Here is a 25,182-nt window from a genome sequence, read left to right on the forward strand (position 1 = left end):
CTTGTGACATCATTTTAAATGACGTTTCTAGTATATGCCTATTATTACGCCTATTTTCACTACGTATGTGTATTCTTATCTGTATTATCAGCTGTTACGCCTCCTGCATCTGTCTTAATGTAATGCTTTTCATATATATATGATTACTTGTCAATAATGTGTTGCTGATCCCTTCCTGAACCTTCCTGGTGATGGAATATGATTGCCTGGTTCGAACCATAATTCCTTTGTAAGGAATAAAGTCCTTTTCAGAACCTCTAATACCACGGATTCTGCCTCTTATTTTGACTGAGTTATTCTTACTAGACTTTACCGCATAAAAAAATAGTACAGGTAATTTAAATATTTACCACACTGGCAAAGGGTTTGTTTTGATAGGTCGAAATGGCACTTGTTAAACCTGCACTATTAGCTGCCTGGCAGGCGCGCAGGCATGGTTTACAGTGCTACTTTAGTTGTGAGCACAATGAGTGCTGCAGCCAACTAGTAGCATTCAATTTACAGACCCTGGGTACATGTCGTACCATTTACTAGGGACGTATAAGTAAATAAAATGTGGCAACTAGGTATATGCAAATTTTACCATGCTTGAAATGGAGAGCACAATCACTTTACCACTGGTTCATCAACGGGATCCTCAAAACCTTGGGAAATGCCCTGCAAAAAATTGTCTTTTCCAACAAGAGTTCAGGCACCTCCTATTCAAATGTGGGTGAGCGAGGTAGCTTCAGTGAGTAGGCCTGCTGAGGGCATCAGGCTCTTGTAAATTCACCCATAGTTTTTAACACCCAGGTCCACAAGAGCTTAAATTGAGTTGAGCATGGAAATTCAGCCAATTATGTTTATTCAGAAATGTAGCAACCTGTCTAATTTAGAAATGTTCACTAACCAGTTAATTTATTAAACACAGGAAGCAAAAGTAGAATAAATACTTGAAAAGTTTCCTATATCAGGAAGAATGGAACAGGGCATTGGCAATAAAAAGCTCTCATGGGCCAGTAGCGGTGAGGGTGGTAAACTCCGGCTCACGGCTGACCGGTGTAATGTAAATAAATAAATACAACGAATTTCATTGGGCGTGCTGGAATGCATTTGGCGTTTCAGCCCTCGCAATGAAATTCGTTTTATTTATTTATTTATTTACATTACTCCGGTCGGCCGTGAGCCGGAGGTTACTACCCTCCACCCTGCCCCTCCCCCGCCCCGCCTCACCACCCTCCCTCCATGAGCCGCTACTGTCATGGGCATACAAGGAGTTACTTCGTGGAAAATTAGAGGATTTTTACAGATCTTTTCAACTTTTGTCTGAAGCAATTAGTTGGTGTTTAAATCTTATTCTTCGATGCAAACTAAATTGGAAGCATTAATACTGGTACAATATTTTCGAATAGTAGAAAACAATAATTTCATGTTATTTCTGATGATGTATAGCATATATAGCAGACAATATCGATGATAAATTATTATTAGGTTCATAACCATAAAAAAAATATTATAGGTTACATATTAACACCTAAAAGAAAAAAAGATCCTGCTGACATTAACAACAAGCAACATTCCGGGGTGAGTGAAACAGTCAAAGCTGAGTTCTGGGGGGGCCATCTTGAGTAGTAAGAAATGGCTGGAATATTGGGTGAACCCCATACAAACCACAGGGTATTATTGCTATCAAGGGTTTTCAGCTACAGTAACTTTATATTGAACATTTTGAAGTTCAGAAACCAGGCGGCAGAGCGAGTAGAACATATCTTTACTGCTTTTAGAGGACCAAACCTGTTAAAAATGCCACTAATACTCAAAGACATTTATTAGGCTTGTCAAGTTCTGGCTAAACAATAAGCAGTTTGGCATTTGTTTCAGCCATTTCTTCAGTCATAAAAGGCGTGTGTACAATCAGGAAATTAGGGTGGCAATGTATAGGCAGCCTTACCATACAACACAGCATGGTCAGGTTGCACTTAGTATGTGAAGATGCAAAATAGCCAGTCACACACTGCGCAGCCCAGAAAAAATGACAAGTGCATTTTGTGTGAATTATAATGTTACACGCTGCCGTGCAACATTCTGAGATTGAGGCATTGGCACTTATAACACAAATTTAATTAATTGCAAAATGTTTTATTGAATAAGACAATGTGCTTTACTTTCGTTTAAAAATGAAGTATGTGCTAATGCAAAAAGTGTCGTAAGCAACCATACTTAAAACTAAGGGTGGGCGTAGTGGGTGTAGTGGGGCTACGTGAAGCAGCACGTAGTGTGCCCAAATCTACGCACACTACGCGCTTCGCGTAGCCCCACTACGCGCCACCCGCCACCCACCCACCCTACTTTTAAAAGATAAAATGAATTTGTAATAAAGCAAATTAAAGGCACTTACCTGACGCGCGGCGTCTCCCGGGGCTCCCTCTTCCTGTTTTTCAATTTTCCTGACAAATGCGCATGCGCGGACGCCCGCGCATGCGCATTTCTTGCGAGAAATGCGCATGCGCGGGCGTCCGCGCATGCGCATTTGTCAGGAAAATTGAAAAACAGGAAGAGGGATCCCCGGGAGACGCCGCGCGTCAGGTAAGTACCTAATTTGCTTTATTACAAATGTATTTTTCCTTTTAAAAGTACGGCGGGCGGGAGGCGGGTGGTGGGCGGCAGGCAGCTACGCTTCGCCCACGTAGTGTGCGTTGGCGCTGCCTGCTTCGCCTACTTCGAAAACTGCGAAGCAGGCAGCGCTACGTACACTACGTGGGCGAAGCGTAGTGTCGCGCCCAGGGTTACTTAAAACCTATAGGCCTGTAAGCTAGTGGCGAGGCCTTGATTCTTAAAATGACATATGTAAAGACATCATCATTTTTATGTTCAGGCCCATTAATGCTTGTTTTTCCTCTGTTTTTGTTCTCTTTGCTGCAGACATTGCAATATAGGAGGCTACTCTCTATTAGTTAATGAATAGACATTTGCTATATTGGACGACTGATAGTGAGGTTCTCACTGCAAAAGATCTAGACGACAGGGAGGATGATTCATGGGGAGATGTGTTGGAAAACAAGAAAGGATGTGCCCGCAACATTCAAGGACACATGGTTTAAAGATGATTGAACTCTGGTGCGAAGATAGGGAGTAAACCTGCTCCCAGGAGCATGCTGAAATCTTCTTGGCCCAACATAAAGTAGAAACAATATTAATATTGCAACATAGAAAACATGTGTTTGTTTATATGAGTGCGTGTTCTTAGACAAGGCGAGGCAGACCAATTGAGCATCTTCACTCATCCTTTTCCTTAGCCTGGGGTGAGCATCTCATTCTGTTTCCTTTGAAATCTCTTCACAAGAAATCTTAGTTTATTTCTTGATCTGTTGTTATTTGACCTGAGAATATTTTACAGCTTATTTGGCTAAAGCTTTACGCTTATGCACTTTTCTCTCATCAGAACCTTTCATGTGCAAGTTAACTGACACCTCAATTCCTGCTCGCATTGAAAGTTAGAATAGGTAAGTTTCTTCATGGAACACACTTATCACATTTCATTGTATTAATGCTTTATTTTGATTTACTAAATTGATCCATCATATTACTAGATATCGGTTGATTGATTGTTACCCTTTTATGGAAAATAATACTTCACAAAGAATGAGCTAAAAGACTTGAAAATAAAACCCTTTAACTCATGCTTAACTCTCTTTCTGTCACCATAAAAAATACATTGACCTTGTATGTGGGGTTCATGGTGATGAGTACGTGACAAAGGAACCCCATTCTCCAACAGCACAACGTTGACTACCAGCATAAAGTTTACTCCCAGACTGTTAATGATTTCATGGTAGTCCCCACTTCGTACAACTAGCTACTTTTTGTACCTTTACGGAGTACACAAAACATTAAATGCATCCCAGGTTGTCGCTGGTTGACCACGGTCTAAAACAGTCAGACCAAATCAAGTTTAGGTACAATAAAAGTTAATGTGATTGGCACATTGTATGCATTCTGTACCAAACTGTGCAACATTTACACTGGTATAAACATAGACATGAACATACACAAGCAGTGCAGTACAATTTTGTGATGTGAAACACATCCAAGTTAAAGTTTCCTACACTGTGGAACAGCATCATTTAGTCTACACCCTTTTACATCACGATTATGTAATTAAATACATAAAACTGCCATTATGCTCACTGACTGCCTTAACTTCATTAACATGTGTAAAACATTTAAACGTATTAATGGACTGAAACCATTGTAAGGATGAGAGATTTATATGCATATACAATGACGCTCAGCTGAATCCTTAAATCATGTACTCTTTTATTCATATTTTACACTTATTCTTCAGGTTACATATGTATGAGCACACTCATATATTCGAGTTCAAATTTAATGCTCAGCTAATTTGGCCTTATTATAGGTCTTATTTGAAATGCACTTTGCCTTGCCAGCATATTATTTCTTTCTTTGCAGGTGTATTATCATTGTTTTTGTTAGTTAAGGAAAGGCTTATAGTTTGAATTAGATTAATGATAGGGAGAAGTGGAAGGAAGAACTTGGAGAATTAATGGTCAAAATAGACCTTCTGTTCATCATGTGCAGGACGGTGATATGTTTCAAGGTTGAGAACTGAAGTTCAAACTTCAATACAATGGGAAACCAAAGAGATGTTAGAGAGTCTCTCTTGAGTAATGATTTGGTTGGTTGCTGGTGGTCTGAAGAAGATAAGGATATTTCCAAATCTTTTGTTACTTTTAAATTGGTGTTCTCACAGTTGGAAAGCAGAAACTCCTGTTAGACTTTAAGAGGTACAGACCTCTATGTTTGCCTTATTCTCGCAAGTGTGAAGCTTAATGCTAAACACTTATTTCCTTTTTCTTAAGACTCTACTGGAGTCTCATCATGCAGACACCCTCTATGCTACCTAAATAGAGACGCTTGGTAGAGTATCCTATATTTAATCTATGTTTAGAAGAGAGAAGAGAAATGTATTTATGGAACACCTGCTTGCTATACTTTGTTTCTTTATTGTTGTGGCCATCACAGATTTGTATCTCATTTTACTGTGACTCAACCTACTGAGATATTTCTGTTTATCTGCTATATTGCTGCACCTTTTGAACTTATTTTTGTTTTTCTTATATACTGGATTGATTGGTAATCCAAAATAAAACCTTTTAACCACATTAGGTGATTCCTGGTCCTCATTGTAGAGTCAGATTGACTTCACCAATTAGAAATGTATTGTTGATTTCTTCTCCCTTACAGTGCTTCACTTCAAAGAACAAAGGTCTGTTAGACTTGGGGGTCTCTAGTAGGCACAGGTAGGCACTTTTGACAAATAGGGACCCTCTCCTCTAGTCAGGGTAAAGGGGTACACTCCTAAAATAACCCCTGCTCACCCCCTTGGCAGCTTGGCACGAGCAGACAGGCTTATCGCAGAGGCAGTGTGTAAAGCATTTGTGAACACATACAGTAATCCAGTGACAACACTACAGATGGACACCACACAGGTTTTATGTAAAAAATAAGTATTCTTTATATAGATTTACCACGAGACCATTAAAAGACAAAAATCCACAATACTGTTACTTTAAGATGGTAGAATTTAGCTTAGTTCTCTTTAGTTCTTAAATGTGACACTTTAAGTCAGTGTACCTTTTAGATGCGACACGCAGGGCAACAAAAGTGTTGCAACGATGTTGATGCGATGAAAGTTTGGTGCAAAGAAATAAAGACGTGAAGATCTTCCAGATGCGGCACTCTTCTCCGATGTTGCGAGAAGGCTCGATTCGATGCGTCAGCTGCAGCTGCGACACCCCTTTACGCAATGCAACAACAGCGGCTTTGGTGGCGACACTCTTTCTCCGATGTCGCGAGACGCTTCTGCTCGATGCGACAACTGCAGCGGCGACTCCCTTAACGCGATGCGACAACAACAGCTCCAACGGCGGCACGCTTCTCCGTGGATGCCAGGCGCTTTACTTGATGCGGTGCAATGCGACAGCTACAGCGGCGTCATCCAAGATGCGACAGCAGCGGCTGCGACACGCTTCTTACTCGATGCAAGACTCTTCTCTTGATGCGGTCAATGCGTCAGCTACGATGGCTGCGATGGCGACACGCTTCTTCGGCATTGCGAGACCCTTCTTCTTGAGTCGCGCTTCCAGCTCCTTGCGACACACAGTCCCTCAGAAGGCCCCAAAACAGCAGCAGGCACTTCCAAAGAATTCTGGGGAGCTGGTGGTGAAGTCTGTTGTCCCTGAGACTTCAGCAGGAGGCAAACTCTTTTCCAAGCCCACAAGTTGAGCAAAAGTACACACAAAGTTCCTTTCGCCTCTTTTTGGCAATAGGCAACCCCTGCAGGCCAATCCCCCAGTTTCAGGGATAGTCTCTCCTCAGTTTCTTCTTGGTTCCTCTCCTCAGCAGAGTTTTCTTCTTGTTTTCCCAAAGTGATCTAAATTCTTGGGATCAGGGTCCCAATACTTATACCCCAAAATCCTTTGTCCTCTGATGGCAGAGGGGCCTTTGCCTTGTTCAAACCGGTTCTGGTCAGTCCTGGAGCACTTTGTTTACCTGACTCCTTCTTTCCTTTCAGAGTGCAGGGCAGAGACATCAGACGCACCACAGGGGGTGGAGCCAGCATTGTGGAGAGAAGGCACAGCCATATTCAGGTCCCAGGTGCAACTCCTCCCTCTCATCTAGATGCAGATCTCTCTATTCACCACTGGGCTACCTCACCCTGTCTCCTGGAATTCCCGAGCCCTGTCACTCAAGCTCCAGACAAGGAATACACAGCCTAGCAGAGGCAGGTTTGAATGGTTAGACAAGAAAATACCTACTTTCTAAAAGTGGTATTTTCAAACACAGAATTCTAAAACCAACTTCACTAAAAGATGTATTTTATCATTCTGAGTTCAGGCATACTAAAATCGAATTTCTTCCATGTTCCCTGAGTCAGTTAGGATTATAAGATGTAATAATCAAACTGCCCATTCTGGCCTATGGAGATCAGTTAGCCTTGCAATAGTGAAAAACGAAAATGGCTGTAATTCACTATTAGAACATGCCACACACACCAGGGCATGTCCTACCTTATCCTTACAGTGCACCCTGCCCTTAGGCCTACCATAGGGGTGTCTGATAGGAAGAAAAGGGAAGGTTTAGGGACTGGCAAGTGGGTGCACTTGCCCAGTCAGCATGACAGTACCAAACTGCATGCAGGCTCTGCAATGGCAGGCCTTAGACACACTTTTACAAGCTGCTTCTGTGGGTGGCACAACCAGTGCTGCAAGCCCACCAGCAGTATTTGGATTACCAGCCCTGGGCACTCCTGGTGCACTGTACTAGGGTCTGACAGGTAAACCAAACCAACCAATCATGGAATCACAAATTCATACATCAATTTACCATAGGGAGCACTTGCACTGAGCAACTAACACCAGCAAAAACACATGAGGCAACAGCAAAAATGGAAAGGAGACCCACGCCAAGGTGCCAGGTCTAACAAGGTCCATATGGCCAATGGGGACAAATCTTTGATGACTTTACTAAGAAATTGATGTTTAAGTACCTGCATGTTGTGAACTGTATTTAACAAAAGCCATAAAGGACTGAAGAAATGTGTCCCCAGTGCATCACAGTGGAATAACAAAAGACGTCTGTGTGTCAGTATGTCAGTTAATGTGCATGTTTGAAATGTTATCCAAATTACACAGATGTCAACAACATATATATTTTTTCAGTGATCATGAGATCTGTATGTCTGAAGTTCTTTACCTAAAAGTATTAACACAGTCCTGGTCTTCCTACTGGATCAAAATTCAATTAGCCCCCAAAAATGCCATGGACAGTGGCAGATGAAATCAGAAGCACATAGAGGCGAGAAGGTGCCCATTCTGTATGGGTAATAGAGGTGCAGAAATCATGCCCTGATTATGAGTTGGGAATAAAGAGTGTTGTATTAACATACCTGGCAAATACCAACAACCTTTATGTGCGTTATTTACCAGGTGCAGAAATTCTCATATTCCAAGTTTTCCTCTGTATAAATGAGGAAATACACGTGGACTCAGGGATTCCAACCCCAAATTCTGCATGTACCTACATTTCTTGCTATTTTTTCCGGTAAATTTAGGCCTATTGGAATGTTTTGCCAGGGGAAATTAAGGGGTGCAGAAATTACTCCATAACTGTAATTCCAGTCCTTCTACAAATTCAAGTTTGTACTAGGATTGGAATTTATCCCCAAAAAAGCTTTCTTCTACAGTGCGCAGAGCCACAGACATCCAAGATATGGATTTGTTGGCATTCATTGAAGGAACATACGAATTCCTGAGAAAAGCAGAAGAAATAAAACCCTGCCACACTGTTTGTGAAATAGTGAGAAATACTGACAGAAATCTTACTAGTTTCGTTTTACTGGATGTCTGGAGACAAGAGCAGCAAACCCTTGTTCATCTGCCTAATCTGCTTGAATCTCAGTCCATGCACAGATTTCAAAAAAGAAACAGTAGATAAGTCATCATAGTGAGATATTGTGAATCTAAATAGATCATTCATGCAGTAAGACTTCAGTTAGCTGTTGGTAGGTGGGACATCATGCTGTTTGGAAGGTGGGATCAGATTGTTGTGTGATACCTCTGTATCAGTCATTGTATCAGATGAGAGTAAGCTGGGCCAGAGGTAGAGTGGGACTGGAGTTTTGAATGGGAACATTGCAGGGAACCTAGGGACTCATGGAGAGATTGGCTGATGCAGGGCACTTGACAATAAAATGGCAGTATCCCATTTCACCACCTTTGCGGTTCGCATGACCCATTTAGAGGTGGGTGACCCACAGTAATTCTAAAAAAAGAGCCTCAGCTGTTCTGCCAGTGGACGCACATGACCTGGGAGCCATTCATCTCTGGTGTGGAGGTCAACTCCTGGAACATGTGTGGAAACGAAGTTCTTTGCTAAGCTGGTGGGCTGGTGTGATGCCCATCAGACTCCAAATGACCCTCATACTTTTGGAATGAGCAAGTAAGATCACAAGGACAGTGGGACTTGAAAACAGCAAAGGACCCCGTGCAGAGAGAATTCCAGGAGACCAAAGCAAGGGGTTGACAGGAAGTGTGTGATTGGAAGGTGTTGCAGAACCAGGTCATGTGGTGCCACATTAGACTGGTGCATGGGCACTACAGGGAGAAAGCGAGATAGGAAGGGCAGGAATTAACAGTAAGCACTATGACACATTTGAACAAGGGCAACCCTTTGTAAGTGTAACTAGGGGTTGATGAAAGGCCACTCCAAAAGCCACACATTGAATCTTGACCACCTGCACTTGTCATGTCCTTTATGCTAGTCCTGTCATGTATACCCTTATTACATACATTTGTCCCATCCATACAACAATAACGATTTTAAGCAGGTGACCTTTTACCTAGTAGCTTGCTCCTGTCTCTTCTACACCAGGCTCTAAGTATTTTATCCTAATCTCTGTACCTGACGTACCTAAACCTGTACCCAGGCACAGCAGAATTATTCTGTATAAGGGTAACCACTTTTTTCATCCTTGGGCAACAGCCAGCTGTGCATGATGGCATTTGTTTAGAAAAGAATTGGTGATTGTTTTTAAAACCTTTATGATTGTTTTCAAAACATCCATGATTGTTTTAAAAAACATATTGGTTCTAGAAAATACCCCGGAATGACCACTTTAGAATAAAAGACCCCTATTCCCCCTACACATTCGAGGATAATTCCTTCCAAGCTGACATGGGGTCCTGCATGCTGAATCTTTGACACGCAGCGGTCTGACATCCCTTGTGGGGTATTGAGGAACTTCGATTTCCGATTGCGATCGAATCAACACGCCATTTTGTGCTCCGCCGCCATTTTGTGTTGCCATCACTCAGGCAGCACGGCGAACAAAGTCTATTCTGCTTTTTTCTGCAGCTTCATGTTAAAATAGCCCTTCTGCCTCTATTTACAAAGCTGGTGTTAGGTCTGGCCGAGTACACTAATCCCTGTCTGGTTTTCCTAATTCCCGTCTCAACTGTCTGTTGGTTCACACTATTCTTTTCTGACTTGATCTTATCGTCTGGCCTTCACTGTCCTCTGCTAGCATTCTCTCGTTTCACAACTGTCCTCCAGCACACACAAACGTATCTCGCCACCTGCAAGTTTGTTACAAATCCGTTAATGAATTAGTTTGAGGGGGGGGTGACAAACACAGTTGGAGGAGAGGTTTCTTCGAGTCATCTGACACTTTTGTTTTCAAATCTCTCCTATTGGTTCTGTCCTGTTTTCCAACTTTCCTTATTGGCTCTTTCTTGTATGCTCTGGGTGTATACTTGGTTAATGTATATGTTACCTATATGGTATAAAAGTTTGTGCGCCACAGAGTGAAGTGGCAGTCTCCTGAGAACCTACCTTTTGTACTTCTGGGATAACTGTACTAGCTGCAGCTAATAAATCTGATCTTCTAACGCCTAACAGAGTGTCCCGTGTCTCTGTGTAGCTGAGCAGGAGAACCCAGGAGATTAAGGCGTACCCTGCGCCGCCAGGCCCAAAAGGTTCTGGTTCTTCAACTGGCGCCCAACGTGTGGCGGTTTCAGTGATACCGGTTCTGCCTGAAGGTCGTGAGGAACCCCGCAAGAAAATTCAGGAGGATTTGCGAGCCAAATCAAGCGACCCCTGTATGTCGAAAGTGGTCCGAAGGTCTTTTGCAGCGCGGTCACTCCTTCCTGATGGCTACTAACAACCGCTGCCCTGACTGCCGCCTTGCCTTGGCCCTTCCTTTGATGATGTATGGTAAGGCGAGATGATAGAAGGCCTCTGTTGGTGTGAGAAGACGTCCTTAGTTAAGTATCTTCGTGGGTCACGCCCACAAATTTTGTCCTTTGTCTTTTTAGCATTTGTGGCTCTTAGATTTGACTATTGCAATTGCCGAAGCCGAGGGTAAGTGCATTTGTACTGCGTAAACTGAGTTTTACTCCCTTGAAGTTTGTGAACAGTCAGGTGAAATCACGAGATGCCTGGTCTGACTAAGTTTGGAAAATGTTGTTGCTTTGGTTGTAATAGGGATTCCCGACTTAAGGACTCTTGTCCGATTCCTTCAGTTGGAACTCCCACATATGAGCGCTGTTCGAAACATGGTGTTGGCCCCATTGCCTTTAATGAGGCATGGACCCGATACACGAAGAAAGATGGTGTTCTAAAATGGCCAGAAAATTGTAGTTTCGATTCTGATGTGCTAGATAATTTGGAAGCTGTTCTATTCAGAAGAAAAGCCCGGCCGGCAATGTTTGACTCTTTCCGCCTTTGGCTAAGGAGTAGGGGTGGGCGGAATTTGCGTAATCGTGTTACGCAAATCTCCACGAAACGGTAAAAAATCTCCGCGAACATGCAGAAATTTTGCGAACACGCAGAATTGCTTGTTCGCGATGCTTTTTTCCTGTTCACAGTTGCTGTTTGCGTGCTCGGGGAGAAATATCTTGTGAACACGCATACTGAGAACGCGAACAAGAAAAAAATTCGCGAAGTCGCGGAAAGCAGAATTTTGGGCAATTTCACGGTCTCCGCGGAACGCGAAATTACCGAAATTCCGCAAATTCCTCGAGCGGAACCGAATTTACCGCCCAGGCCTAGTAAGGAGGCCAAACAGAGAGAAATTAAGCAAGCAAAACGAGATAGGAAAGCACAGGGTATGACAATTATACAGGCTACTCAACAATTCAATGATGATGAAATTGATAATGCGACTGAAATTTCAGAAAGACAGCATCGCATGGCGATAGATAAATGCTATCCGGTGCTGCCTGTTTCTCCTTCTGAAAACAAGAAAGATATAGAAGAAATTCCCCTAATGTCCCATTTATTGAGGTTGCCTCCGCCCTATGCACAAAGTGCTAATGCACCCCAATTATTACAGCCTGTTCAGCCGCCAGCGGTACCTCCGCCTGTTCTGGCTCTTCCGCATTTGCCTCCTCCAGTATTACCGCCTCTGCCAGTGATACCATTAACTTCAACTTCTTTGCCCTCATCTCCTGATCTTAGATCTCCTTTGCCTTCTGCTCCTCCTGCAATTATCGGTTCTCCTCCTGTCAGTTCTCCTAATACTTTGCCTCCAATTCTTATGTCTAATTCTCCGTCTGTGCGTAAGCGTCTCACGGACACCGTCACTGGTATTCTATCTCCTTTCTTTGGAGCTTTAAATGTGTCTCCGGCTTTTGCTCGAAGACAGTCTCGTAGTCAGTTCCCAGATTTTGAAGAACAAGAAAGGTTAGACTCTCTCGCACGTAAATGGATCAAGAAGGGTCCTCAATATAGTGTGTCCGATATTATGCCTACTTTCTCACAATGGAATGCGCCTACGCAAAGATATGTTTTTAATGCAATGTGCAATACTCTCATTAAAGAATGGGAAGATGTGAATTCGAGTCCGATCCCACAAGATCTGTTAGATGTTCAGGCTGATTTTGATAAAGGACTTGTTGTGGGTTCTAAGGTTGAGAAAGCTGTAAGGACACTTATTTCTTATAGATCCTTATTGTTCTATCAGGTTTTCCTTGATTCTGATCCATCGGTTAGGCTAACACTAAAAAACTATCCCATGAGAGAGGTTCCTCCAGTATGGAAGGAAGAGGTTTCAGCAGTAGGTGCTAATGCAGCTATTCCTGCTCATTTTCAACATATAAGGGTACATGTTCCATGGAAACGATCTGAAGTTTTGGCCCTTAAGCAGACTCTACCGGATCCTCGTAAGAACCCTGCGGGTTATTATAAAGAACTATCACAGACAGTAGATGCTTGCATCATGAATTTAGCTGACATCGATATGCTGATGGGAAATGCAGTCTCACAGACAATATGGGCTAAGATTCGTAAGGAGAATCACGCGCAGGAATTAGGTGCTACTTGGGATGTTATAACTACCACAGATAGAGACCAAGTGGGTGGTGCAAAGCCTGAAGCTTTGATTTCGGAACTCCCTTGTAGGATTATTACATTAATGAAAACTATGATGCCTGCATTGAGAGTTAACTGGGATAAACTAGCAGCATGCAAACAAAAGAAAGATGAAAGTGTCTCTGATTTCTTCACTCGTTTCGAGGAGACATTTATCGATCACAGTGGTGAAGACATGGCCACAGAGGGTGGACAGCGATTATTTGTGGACAAATTCGTATTTAATTTGCTTCCCGAGCTGTCACACAAATTGAAAGACTCTGAAAGTTCATGGGCTGTTTCTTCTGCCCAGATATTGGCTACTGCACAATATTATGAAAACAGAGATAAAGAAGAGAAGGAAAAGCAAGAGAAAAAGACGAAAGAATTAAAAACAAAGGTTCTCTCGCAACAAGCTCATCCTCCTCGCTATGTTCAGCCTCAGTTTCAACAGCCTCTGCAGTTTCAGAGGTTGTATCAAAAACCTGAGCCATATATTCCGCGACCTTTGTTAGGACCTAATCAATGTGCCTATTGTAGAGAAGAAGGTCATTTTAAGAATAGTTGTCCGGTCTTATTGCAGCGCAATGGAGCATTATCTGCTCCACGAGGTCGTGCTGGCCTACAGTCAGCAAACAGAGGTAGAGTTCGAGGTGTGTTGACTCAAGAACACCGTGCCCTTCCTTCTCCCAATTCTGTGAACTATTTTGATCAGCAAAATGTTAGGTCTACGCAATATTATAATGAGGATTGTTATGTTGAAAGCGAGAATGAAAATCTTCACACTAACTAGGACAGCCATGGACAAAGTTGTGTCGGTTCCAGTAGATCAGAATGGACCTTATGTTAACGTCATTACAATGGGTGTTTTAGAGCCATTTCTTCTAGATACTGGGGCGATGAGAAGTTCTATCATTCATTCTAAGCTCCCTGGGGCACCTTTGTCTGGCTTAACGAATGTTTCTGTAGGATTTTCTGGCGCCCCTGTTCGTAACCCAGTTTCTTGCCCTTTGCCTATTTCAATTGGCCCTTATGATTTGGAAGCTCCACTCCTTTTGACGAATGGTTGCGGTGAGAATCTGTTGGGTTTAGACCTATTGAAAAGAATGCATGCTACGATATATTGTTCTCCTTCTGGAGCACATCTTACTTTAGGACATAAACTGATTTCTCCAATGTATTTGTCCAGAGATAAGTTTCCACCTGAATTGCTTTCTCTTCCAGCAACGCTTTGGGCCACGGGTCCGAACGATGTGGGTTGTCTTGAGATTCCACCTTATGTTGTCACTCTTAAGCCCAATGTTGAATCACCGCGTATCCCGCAGTATAGAATTTCTACTGAAGGTGAAAAAGCGCTTTTGGAAATCATTCATGACTTGATTCAGAAGGGTGTGGTTGAAGAAACAAGAGGTAACACATGCAATAGTCCTATTCTTCCTGTTCTTAAACGCACTGATCCTTCTCAGCCTCCTGTATATCGTTTTGTGATTGATCTCCGGGAGGTAAACAAAATTGTTGTACCACAGTTTCCCGTAGTATCGGCTATCACTGCTTTGTTGACAATGATAGCTTCTACAGCGACCTGGTTTTCTGTTATCGATCTAAAGAATGCCTTCTTTAGTATTCCCATTGCAGAAGAGAGTAGGGACATTTTTGGTTTCTCACTTGGAGGCCGAAGCTTCCGGTTTAAGCGCGCACCTCAGGGCTATTGTGAAAGTCCCTCTATTTACAGTCAAGCCTTAAAATGTCATCTTGATACTTTTCATTTGCCCTCTGGTGCTGCTCTTATCCAATATATGGATGACTTGTTAATCGCTGCTGACTCAGAAGATATTTCGAAAAATGTCTCTGCTGCATTGTTACGCCATCTATTTGATCTGAATCATAAGGTTTCACCCTCCAAACTACAATATGTCCGTAGAGAAGTTACTTACTTGGGTCATCTCCTATCAAAGGAGGGACGACGATTGACGCCAGAACGAATTCAGGCGATAATGCAAATGTCTGTGCAATCCACACAAAGGGAGGTACGTGCCTTTCTGGGTATTACTTCTTATTGTAGGCAGTGGATCCCTAACTTCTCTCTGATAGCCAAACCTTTGTTGGCACTCACTTTAAAGGATACGCCTCAGCCCCTTCCATGGACTGATGAGTGCCAAAAGAGTTTTACCAACTTACGTACTGCTCTGTGTTCTGCTCCTGTATTGGGTACTCCTGATTACAGTAAGCCTTTTATGCTCTATGTTCACGAGAGAGAAGGTTGTGCGTTGTCAGTTTTAATGCAGCGATTTGGAGACAAACAGCGACCATGTGCATATTTTTCAGCTACGTTAGACCCAGTAGCTAAAGCATTGCCCAGTTGCCTCAAAGCGACAGCAGCAGCAGCAATTTCTATCCGACAGTCTGCTGGAATAGTGTTGGATAACACTCTCATTGTTATGGTACCACATGCAGTGGATACCTTACTAAATAGAACGAAAACGCAGCATCTTACGAGTGCTCATCTAACTGGATACGAGCTGACGCTGTTGGCTAGTCATGTACACATCAAATGATGTAATACCCTAAATCCAGCCACTCTGTTGCCCCTTCCAGATGAGAAAAGTGTTGAGGAGCAACATGACTGTTTCTTTCGTACTGAGGAGGAAACAAAAGGAAGAATTGATTTGAAAGACACACCGCTAGAGAATCCGGATGGAACTCTATGGGTAGATGGTTCTTGTTTTAAAATGCCTAATGGAGATACAGTTTCAGCCTATGCTGTAACTACTTTGCATACAGTTGTGGAAACAGCATGTATTAGGCATAATTCAGCTCAAGCAGCAGAATTGATAGCTTTAACGAGAGCATGTGTATTGTCAAAAGGAAAGAGAGTAAACGTGTATACTGACAGTCAGTATGCCTTTGGTGTAGCATTGTAAGAAAGTGCCTTTGCCTTTACCCTACGATCAATGGGTGCGCAGGGGCATTGGTGACTCTGAAAATGAGAAGGTGCCACGATTCGTACCCTTTAGTGATGCACGCCTGAATGGGACATTGTCTGAGAAAGAAGACGACGACATTCTTCAAGAAGCAATACCGTCGCATACGACCAATCCACAAACATTGTTTCAAAATCAAAACGCACCTGGAAAAGAACGATACAATCTGAGACCTAGACAAAAGAACACTTAAGATTTTTTCTCTCTTGTGTAGTATTCTGTCCCGGTTGCAGGGTCATGGTAGGAGTCTTGATTGTGACCTGAGTAGTGGCAATAGGCCTGCAGGACTTGCAGTGTCATAGGACATCAGATAATCATAATTTAGTGATCGAGGAAGATTGTCGTGAGCATCCATTAGAAAGATGGGAACTACATTAGGCAAAAGAGAGAGAAAGGATGAAATGAAGAAAGAATCCTGTAAATTAATGTACAGTCGTTTTAATATAACCTTATGTGTTGTTATACTATTGTGTATTGCTCTGGCGTTTATAGGTTGGATTGTTTATGCTCTGCAGCAAAAAGTTGTCTCTCCTTCTTCCTCTTCTTCCACTGTCTCTCCACATCTCTTTCATACCCTTCCTCAACATGAACTCATTAGAAGAACTGAATATTATAACAATTCTTTTGTCCAGTTGTTACATCAACACCAGTTAGTGGTCAATACGACTGACTGTTGGGTGTGTGGACTTATGCCACATACCACAGAGAAAGGAATGCCATATTTAGTTCTCCCGTTCTCCTATGAGGGTTCCGCTTGGGCTTATTTTGTCATTTTCTCCAATGCCTAACAAAGCAAGTTTAAGCGACCCATTAATTCAAATATTGGTGGTCCAGATTTTAGTCATAGCTCATTAATTAAGGGAATGGTAGCTATGGCTAAAATCATGGAAAATAGTGGATGAAAGAAAAGCGTATACAAACTGGAACGTCACCCATTATGTTACTAGCCTTAGTGATAAGGTCAAACAAAGAAAATCTCCACCAATTTGGACGATTCCTCATCAGGGAAATTTCTGTCTACAAATTAATGATCGCTCTTCTGACACCATACAAAGAAATAACTGTTCTCACACGTACGTTTATTCCTCTCAGAACTCGCCTCCTCTAGTGCCATCTCAGGGCACATATTTTATCTGCCACAATAGAGCTTACACATGGTTACCAACTGGTTTTTCTGGTACCTGCTATATAGCTTTCCTTCTTCCCCCTACATACACCGCTTCTGCAAACTATCATGGAAACAGATATGGCAGAGGGATTATTGATTCGAAAGACACAGCAGGACAAGAGGGAGGAGATTTCCTCAAAGGATTTCTTCCTTTTTGGGGTCCAATGGCCAACAGCAGAAATATAAGGCAACTAGTCCGTGTCGTAGAGACCACAATAGACATCACTGTAGGAGCCTTCAGTAATATCACGGCAGAACTACAGGCGGACCGTCTTATGACCTTACAAAATCGAGTTGCCTTAGATTTTGTTCTTGCAGATCGTGGTGGAGTGTGCAAATTGATCGGGTCAAGTTGCTGTATTTTCATACCTAATGACGCTCTGACGGTATACCAAGCTATCTCCAGGTTGCATATAATCTCTGAGTCGATTCACCAGGACGAAGGAGATTGGTCCTTTTCGGAGTGGTTTTGGGGACAACTGTCCAAATGGGGTTGGAAAGCATTGACATTTCTTGGAATCATTTTGACCATTATTTTCTCCTGTTGCCTTTGTATGCACTGTGGCCCCGTTATCTGTGACCTATGTGCTACTATGTGCATCTCTAAACCCAAATCACCAAGAACAGAAAACATAGGAATGATGTTACAGCAACAGCTCGATGACCTCATGGCTATCAAGATTAACCTTGCCTGAGTTGTGGCAAAAGGAGGGTCTGAGGAACTTCGATTTCCGATCGCGATCGAATCGACCCGCCATTTTGTGCTCCGCCGCCATTTTGTGTTGCCATCACTCAGGCAGCACAGCGAACAAAGTCTACTCTGCTTTTTTCTGCAGCTTCATGTTAAAATAGCCCTTCTGCCTCTATTTACAAAGCTGGTGTTAGGTCTGGCCGAGTACACTAATCCCTATCTGGTTTTCCTAATTCCCGTCTCAACTGTCTGTTGGTTCACACTATTCTTTTCTGACTTTATCTTATTGTCTGGCCTTCACTCTCCTCTGCTAGCATTCTCTCGTTTCACAACTGTCCTCCAGCACACACAAACGTATCTCGCTACCTGCAAGTTTGTTACAAATCCGTTAAAGAATTAGTTTGAGGGAGGGGTGACAAACACAGTTGGAGGAGAGGTTTCTTCGAGTCATCTGACACTTTTGTTTTCAAATCTCTCCTATTGGTTCTGTCCTGTTTTCCAACTTTCCTTATTGGCTCTTTCTTGTATGCTCTGGGTGTATACTTGGTTAATGTATATGTTACCTATATGGTATAAAAGTTTGTGCCCCACAGAGTGAAGTGGCAGTCTCCTGAGAACCTACCTTGTGTACTTCTGGGATAACTGTACTAGCTGCAGCTAATAAATCTGATCTTCTAACGCCTAACAGAGTGTCCAGTGTCCCTGTGTAGCTGAGCAGGAGAACCCAGGAGATTAAGGCGTACCCTGCGCCGCCAGGCCCAAAAGGTTCTGGTTCTTCAGTGTCATCCTCGACGCAGAGAGGGGGTACTTTATTCTAAACCATCAGGTGAGGGGGCTGGTACTTCCCAGGGGTTTCCTGGCTACAGATACACATAGCTACACACATATACCTGCTACACATACAGATCAAAGCCAGGTACATCTAGGCAAAAAAACGTAGGGCCCCATTAGGATGGCGGGTGGACTTAGGTCTGCCTGCCACCCTAGCGGTGTTGGGACCGGCCGCCAGCAGTGCGGCAGTCCAGCACCACAAATTAGGATGCGACCGCCATCATGGTTGTCGCAGTCCGTATCTTTGACATTGCGGCGTGTGCTGCTGTAAGCAGCACTTGTCGCAATGCCAAAGAGGCACGTCGTGCATTGCCATGCACAACTTGGCAAGCACCTTGCCTGCCACCTTGAGCATGGCAATGTAGGGGGGGTACCTATCCAAGTGCTGGCCCACCCCTCGAGAGCCCCCAACAGGCCCCCAAAGCAATTCCCGTCAGCCTTACCATGGCGGCATCGCCGCCATGGAAAGGTCCTGAAAACCCGGCATCATAATAAGGCACCACCACCATATCATGCCCCAGTTCCGCCCAGCCGGCAATCGTAACGATTGGCGACCGGGAGAAAAGCGTTGGACGGAAAGTCCATCCGCCGCAGTACCCTCTGCCATGGTAAAGTGGCGGGGGTAAATGATTTTGGGATGGTGGGCAGATCGCCACCGCCAGCTAGGCGGTGGTTATCCACCCGCCATCATAATGGCCCCCTTAGATTGTGCATTTTAGGAATATGCAAGTGCTACTGTGTTTGTCTCGACTGCTTATGTTAATCTTATTAGCACTGTGGTAGAAATGTATCTACTATTACTTTATTGGTACTAGCAATCTCTTTTGTATGCTTGTGTCTCCTGATTGTCGCAGCACATATGTTTAACATAAGGCTGTCGCTGGCCCAATTAATACTTATTGAAATGTCTTCACCGTCGACCTGTGTTTTCTGAGAGAAAGCAAGCACAAGTGCCTGAGCAAAATGTACTGTACTGTTTTCCACGATCCCTGAGGAATCAGGGTTGTCATGTTCAGTGGTTGCCAGACACTACATACAGCACTGTAGAATACAGGGGGGTGGTAGAGGCAGTGTAGAGCTAGCTGGTCTAACGGCTGACATATCCTGTGGGGAAGCAGTTGGGACACCAAGCCCTCAGTATAGGTCATCCAAAATGCACAGGTCCTCAGGGATTCCTAGGAACTACACAAAACTCTAACAAGCTTAACATATTGTGACTGGAACTAAAGGATAATGCAGAACCAATCGAAAATCATCACACTGAATTCTGGCAAACAGAACAAAAAAGATGTTGGAATTTGGTGGCATTATATGCAGATCCCACAGTGTTATGGAGAGTGTTAGAACCAGGATTCCCTAGTTGGGTGAGGTAGGTACCTTAGGCCAAGTAGGGACCCTCACTTCTACGTCAGGGAAAGGAAGGACTCCTTCTCAGATAGCCCCTGCTCACCCCCTTGGTAGCTTGGTACGAGCAGCCAGGCTTATCTTCAAGGCAAATATGTAAAGTATTTGAAACCACGCTCTCAGTGACCAAATGGTGACACCACAAAAGGACTCCACACAAGTTTCATATAAAAAAAAGTATACGTTTATATAAAAAGATATACGATGAGACCACACGATCAAAATCCAACATATGAATATCTGTAATATTTCTCGTGGCCGGTTATTAGGCCAGCCAGCCCTTGTAGGCTCTGGCGGTATTAATGAGCAATTCTAAATTATCCAATGCAGTCCTAATGCAATGCTGTGCAGTTTGTAATGCAAGAATTAGGCACTTTGCAATGTAAAAATAATGCAGTTCGTTATGCAACAATCAAGCAATTCATAATACCAAAATAATGCAATACGTAATACAACAGTCAGGTAGTTCGTTATGCAGAAATAATGCAATGTGTAATGCAACAATCAGGCAGTTCGTTATGCAGAAATAATGCAATGCGTAATGCAACAATCAGGTAGTTCGTTCTGCAAACTAATGCAATGCGTAATACATCAATCAGGCAGTTCGTTATGCAGAAATAATGCAATGCGTAATGCAACAATCAGGTAGCTCGTTCTGCAAACTAATGCAATGCGCAACACAACAATCTGGTAGTTCGTAATGCTAAATTAATGCAATGCGTAATACACTCCAGCACCGATCATGGTGCTTTAGACGGTCTCCCCGCCCCTCGTACTGACTCGTGGTCAGTTTCTGCCAACATATGCCCCCAACACGGGTTTAGAGTAAACCGCAGTGCAGTTCCACACTTCGGCCCTGGTACTGCCACTCCTTGGCACATACGGGCCGCGATACGAGCTGGAACAGAGGCTTGCACTGAAAGAGGGGGAGAGGCCGAGAGCGTCTCTCTCCGAGCCAGCACCCCGCCCCAGGCGGCGACACACGGTACCTGGGGGATGCGATCTCGCTCTCCTCCCCGCCTCTCGCGACTTGGGCCTCCGATGCAACTTGGTTGCTTCCGTGCCGATGGGGATAACGAAGATCTCAGGCTGCAACAGGGCACACGCACACAGCGTCGCTGAGACTCACTTGAGTTCCGGTTGCACACGATCACAGGGCAATCCTCACAAAGGTCTCAGGCTGCACGAAGCACACTCACACAGCGCAGCTGAGACTCACTTGGACTCCTGGCGCCCACAATCACACGGCAATTCTTACGAGGGTCTCAGGCTGCAAAAAGCACACGCACACAGCTTCGCTGAGACACACTTGGACTTCTGGTGTGCACGGTCACAGGGTAATCCTCATGAAGGTCTCAGGCTGCTTCCAGCCCTTGGGGTTAAGTTACTTCAGGACACAGCAAAGCAAAGTCCTTTCAAGCAGGGGGACACAGCACACAGCAAAGTCCCTCTAGCCTCTTCCTTGGTTAAAGCAGCAAACTGCAGGCCAGCCCCAAATCACACAGCAAGGGTCAGTCCTTCCCTTCAGTCTATTCAGCTGTTTCTTCCTTGGTAGAGGTTCCTCTTGACCACAAATTAGTTTCAGTCCTTTACAGTCTTGAACAGTTCCATTCCTGTTCAGTCTTGCTCACTTCCATTTCATTCCATTCCAAAGTCCAGGTGTTTCAGCTCTCATAGTTGTACCCCTAAGTGTCTTTGAAGTCTTCGTGTTCAGGGGGGCACTGACCCGTGTCCAAACCAGTTCTGGGCGTCTCCCTGCCACTGACACCTTCTTCCTTTGATATTGGGGGTCTGGATCCTCAATCACTCAGCAGGGGATGGAGCCATTGTTTTATGGCTGCAGCTGAGGCCTCTTCACCTCCAGGGGCTACTCCTTCCCCCTACACTTCAGATGCAGGTCAGCCTGTTGCTGTCTCACCTCCTTCCTTGGGCCAAGACATTCCCCAGATCCTAGCACTTTCAGATCCAGTCAATCCACAACCAGGCAGAGACACACAGAAATGTTAGAGCACAAACACCCAGCCACTGCTAAAAGAGTGGTTTCTAAACACACAATGCAAAAACCACCTTCACAAAAAGATGTGTTATTGAATTGTGAGTTCAGGCATACTAAACTTTACCTCTCCAGCTTAGGAAGATAGGCTGGAAACATAATATACAGCCTCCCCATTCTGTCCTATGGGCAAGATGGCCTCTCAACAGTGAAAAATGAAAAGGAGAGTATTTCACTGTTAGGACATGGTACACAGCTTATTACATGTCCTACCTTTCACATACACTGTACCCTGGACCTACCATAGGGGTGTCTGATATGCATAGAAATAGTAAGGCCTGGCAAGTGGGTGCACTTGTCAGGACAACATGGCAGTTTAACAAACTGTGCGCAGTTCTCTTCTTTGGGCTACTTGTGTGGGTGGCCCAATTAGTGCTGCAGCCCTACTAGCAGCATTTGCATTACTAGTCCTGGCACACATAATGCACTTTACTAAAGACTTTACTAGTAAAAAAAATATACAATTATGGACAACCAATCACCATTACACATTACACAAGGAGCACTTGCACTTTGACACTAATCAGCAGTGACAAAGGGCCCAAAGCATCTAAGCCAATCAAACTAAATCCATCACAGCATCAAAAATTGAGGCGGGAGAGGCATAAAATCAGGGGTAATCACGCCAAGAAATGCTAGGTCTAACAGCATGCAAGACAAGGGGAGAGGTTGAAAGGGAGGGCATTGTATAGGGTCTGTGCACAGAACATTATGTTAACTGTTGCAAGTGGAAACACAATGGGTGAGATCAGAGTTTAACATGCAAGAGAGAACAGACATGAGGTTCCTCCAGAACATCTGCCACAAGAACCATGTTGAATCAGCAAGATGCACAAACAATGATGATGCGGTTGAGGACAGCCCAAGACCATTAAAGGGATCATTGTGTTACAAAAGTGCAAGGGGGAGCCATATAGTGGGTGGTAAAAGTGGTCAGTGTGATGCCCAGGGAGCACCATATCAGACCACACCAAGAGTAGAAATTGGAGGGGTTGACTGGGGAACCACTGCAAAAAAAGTATGTCAGACTCAAATATGGAAAACAATGGGTTGGTGGGATCACAATGTACTATGAGGTTGCTCCTGAGCGCTATATTAGATTAGAGCAAGTGGTAACCCTTTAACAGTGGGACAGATGGGCAGCATCAGACCAGTACACTCCCACTAGTTCATGAAATAAACAATGTACAGTAACCACACAGAATGCAAAAATGAAAGCAGTTAAGAATTTAATGGCCAGCAAAAACAAAATAAATGTTTCTAACATTGGTAGTGAGTTTCTGACATCCTAAAGCTATTTTTGTGTGCTAGGCTGAACCTGCCTTTCAAATTTTTTTTTTTTTAGGATGAATTTCACAGGATACATGTGAAAAGCTGCTGCAGCTTTCCTTTATCAGTGCTCATCTAGAGAAGCGCAATATGTGCTCTCTGTGAAGGACACCTTCTGTGCAGCTTCTGTGAAACCCCGAAACCGGTCCTAGGATGCTTGTTTCCAGACCAGGGAGGACCTGGCTTGGCAGTTTGGTCTGGACTGTTCCCATGAGGCACAGGGTCAAGACTGATTTGCATATGGCTGGGTTCAAACTGGAACGGCATGGTGAGCAAAAAAACAATGGATTTAGGCCCAGATCTCTGTACTGGGGTGAATGTATGACATTGTTCTGCATTTTGTCCATCAACTGCTGTTTTTGCATTTGTCACCCCGAGTGGGAAGGGTGTGCCCAGACGTGGGTCCTGTGCTCTCCATGCCACTGGAATCAAGCTATCCTGGCTGAAGAGGGGTGAAACCCCGAAACCAGTCCTAGGCTGCTTGTTTCCAGTCCAGGGAGGACCTGGCTTGGCAGTTCAGGCTGGACTGTTCCCATGAAGCACAGGATCAAGACTGATTTGCATATGGTTGGGATCAAACTTGAACGGCATGGTGAGCAAAAAAACGATGGATTTAGGCCCATATCTCTGTACTGGGGTGAATGTATGACATTGTTCTGCATTCTGTCCATCAACTGCTGTTTTTGTATTTATATAAAATTTGACCACTGACTTTATCTCATATTCTCCAAACAAAATGACAGTAAAGCTTCACTAAGACTAAACTAACATGGAGCAAAATGTCAGTCTCCATCCACAATCTGACATTAACCCGTTCGGTGGCTTGGACTTAGCGGTTATGTCCAAGGCTGTGGCGCTCCGGTGCCAAGGAAATAACCGTTACATCCAAGGCACACCACTTACAAATCCCTCTGCTGAGGAATTGCTTTTTAACTTTTTCAGCCTCTGGAGCTCGGGAAGAGCTTTGCCAGCTGCCCGAGGCATTTTTTTTCAGTGCAATGACGATGGGCGCGCATGGCACTCCGACGTCATTACACTAAAAGTGCAATTTGCCCATTGGCTCATTTAACTTACACTGCCTACATGCTCGCGGGACTAGCTCAGCCCCAAGCACATAGGCAGACAGGAGAGGGGCCATTGGAAAGGGGAGAATCTCCCCTTTCCAATGGTACCCCTCCCTAGTGGATTTATTCTTTTTGATTGGTGAGGAGGGTGATGTCCAAGCAGTGATCCACTACTAGACACCAGGGAGGGGTGAGCTGCCCCTTGGGCAGGGGCCTTTACTTACCCCAACCCTTTGAGCATTTTCAGTCTTTCTGAAAGCACACTAGGCACCAGGTATTCTTTTATTTTGAATATGTAGGGGTGGGAACTGCCCAGAATGGGTATGCTAATGCCCCCACACCACCAAACCACAAACACAGGTGCCCCTTATCTATCGCAAAACAACCTGCTTTGCAAGAGGGGCACCTGCATTTTTGTTCCTGGGCTCAGTGCCATCTAGGGAATCCCACCAAACCAAAAACATTTCTGAAAACTAGACACCGCGGAGAGTCCAGAGAGGTATGGCTTGCATGGATCCCCCAACATTGTGTTACCAAGATTCCCCTGCAAACCTCATATTTAGCTAAAGCAATATCATTTTCCTCAAGTTTCTGTGTGGGAAAGTTGTTTGATCACCGGCACAAATTTCTTACCACCCAGCATTGGCCCAGGTGTCTCCATAAAACTGGAACCTCACTTGTGTGGGACGCCTGGTGCCTGCAACAGGAAATGGCCCAAAACATATTGTGGAGACATCAAAATTATTTATCAC

Source organism: Triturus cristatus, chromosome 5_1 (genome assembly GCF_964204655.1).
Source record: "Triturus cristatus chromosome 5_1, aTriCri1.1, whole genome shotgun sequence".
Lineage (NCBI taxonomy): Eukaryota > Metazoa > Chordata > Amphibia > Caudata > Salamandridae > Triturus > Triturus cristatus.